This window comes from Sapajus apella, unplaced genomic scaffold, assembly GCF_009761245.1.
Source record: "Sapajus apella isolate SASKATOON/1434 unplaced genomic scaffold, GSC_monkey_1.0 scaffold1, whole genome shotgun sequence".
Lineage (NCBI taxonomy): Eukaryota > Metazoa > Chordata > Mammalia > Primates > Cebidae > Sapajus > Sapajus apella.
The window spans coordinates 43,750,293-43,752,974 of NW_022436941.1; positions in this window are offsets into that span (position 1 = coordinate 43,750,293).

Below are 2,682 nucleotides of genomic sequence, written 5' to 3' on the forward strand. Positions count from 1 at the left end.
GATAGACACAATGGCAAGCATGTTTCACTCTCACTTCCAGGCCGCAGTCAACAGTTCACCTCCTTGAAGAAAGCTACCATTGCCAATTTCTTGTGTCTTTTTTCAGGGAATCTGAAGGTTATAGATACATCCAAGCACTTAAGGAAATAGCAGAACTTTACACACTTTGTTTTTTCACTTAAAATGATTTTGAATGTGTGTAGGGGAGGAAAAATATTTTTCCTCCTACTCAACCTGGGTTCATGGCTGAGGACCATATGACAAAAGACAGTTTAACAAGAGAAAATAATACAAGTGTATTTAATATAAGCTTCATGTGACATTGGAGACTTCACAAGGAAATGGTGAGCCAAAGAAACAGTAAACCTGAGTATTTTTTTATGGTAGGTTTGTTGAAGAGTGAATAGTCATGAATAATTGTAATGGTGAGAAAAGAATATGATCTAATGGCAATAAACTGGGGTAAACTTAGCAGGCCTGTTTGTTCAGATTTCTTTTTTCATCTCTGTGTCTTTAGAGTTAAGGATGTTCCTTTCCTCCAGGTACAGGGAGGGCACCTCTCATTTGAGGGTCTTATAACCTGATTTAGCGGGATGGCAGAAAATCCTTCCTAGGTTTTATGACCTCCTTCAGGACAGAAGGGCAGGAAAAGGTCAGAGAAAACTTACTGCTTCCGCTGTTTTCTCAAATCCCATCAGCATAAAATATTTTAGGATAGTATATCCTGAATCTCATCAAACATCATTCCACATTGCAAGTGAGCTGCCTCATTTTTTTTTTTATGAGCCACACAGTATTCCACTGAATGATGAAGGTTGCATATCATATGCATTTAGCCAATCCCATTTCTTGGAAACTGAAAGGAGTTTCAATGTTTTGCTATCACAAACAATAGTGCAATGAGTATCCTTGGCCATATGTCATTTCACTGCTATGTAAAATAGAAAAATTTGTAGAAGTGCAAGTGCTGAGTAAAACAGTGTGTGTACATGTAATTTTGATAATTTTGCAGAATAATTGCTTATGATTAAGGTTGCATCCTTTTTTACTCCCAACCAATATGTATGACAGCTCTTGTTTCCCCATTCCCTTACTATCACAATGTGTTATCACATTTTTTGCTCAGTACTCAGCTTGAGAGGCAAAGATGTGTATTTCATTGTGGTTTTAATTAGCATTTCCCTTATGAGGGAAATTGAGCATTTTTTTCATACACTAAAGAGCCATTTGTATTTTTTTCTGTGAAATATTGTTCATGTAATTTTGATAATTTATTAGTTTATTAATTTCTTACTGATTTGTCAGTGATACAAGTTGCAAATATCTTTCTAAGTTGTCATTTCTCTTAAGTTTTTATAATATTTTACCCTATGGATTGTGTGTATGTATGTAAAAAGTTTTATTAATTTCTTGTAGATTTTCCATTATATTTAAAAGGACTTGTCCACTCTGATATTTTATATATATTTATGTTTTATATATATATATATATATATATAAAACATAAATATATATATACACATATAGACATATATATCCTTCTCATGCCTTTGAGTCTATTTTGGAATTTTGGTCCATGCCATTGACTTGTATATTCATGTGCTAGTAGCACAGAATTTTATCATTTGTACTTGTGCCAGTTAATTAAAACCAGTTGACTTGCAGCTCTAAATCTACCCTTTACTGCCCTGTTGGAGATACTGGAGCTGCCTCCTATAAGCTGGTAGATTTTCCCTTGCCAGTAGAGAGTGCTGGAAGGTCACCACAGTAAGGATGCTTCTCTTCCTAGTTCCTTGTAATTTTCTTGCAATGGCCAGTAGCACACGGGTCACCCAGTGATGCTCACCTTCAGGCTTGCCAAGCATCAGGCTTGCCTGGTCCTTGCTTCCTTGCCCTGCTCTGCATACTCTGCCTGACAGCTATGAACTAACTCTGGCCTGGGGAAAACTCAGGGCTAGAGCAGGGACATACTCACACTAAATTTTTAGACTTATCTGATGTTCAAATTTAACTAGAAATCTTTTGTTTCAGTTAGCTTCTTTTTTTTTCTTTTTGGCTAAATCTGGCAGCCCTATCCAGAAGACGCTCCATTTATTGAGGCACTAAGAAATAAATTAGGGAGAAGAGTACCAGCATCCTTGAAAATTCTAGGGTTGTTCCCCGTTTGTTTGCAGGTTATGGTCATAGGAAGGTTTGATTTGAAATAGGAGTTTCTTAGTTTCAGTGAGGATAATGGAATCCAGAGTATCAGAGGTCAGCAGCAGCATTTAACATCATTTAACAAGGGTTGGTGGGGGGTGTGCATCTACCACAAAGGACTGTAGTAAAGTCCTGGTAATCAGAATGCATTGTTCTGCAGGATCTTTGGTGGTAGCTCATTGATCACAGTGTCCCTAAGAGCAAAATAGATGGGCAATTTGCTAGAATGTTGGTTGATCTATATAACATTAAAAAGACTCTACGTATGGTTGTCAAAAACCTGACTTGTGTTACCACAGTGGAGAATCATAGCCTCCACTCAGTTTTCAGACCTAAGTCAATTCACAAACCCCAAATCCCTCTTCATTGAAAAGGGGTCTCAGTCTTGTTGCCTCTTTGAGAATTGGAAGTACATAAATGTAAATCTTTCTCCAAGCTTTTCTTAGAGGACCTATGGTGATTTCGTACTGGAGAAAAAGAAAT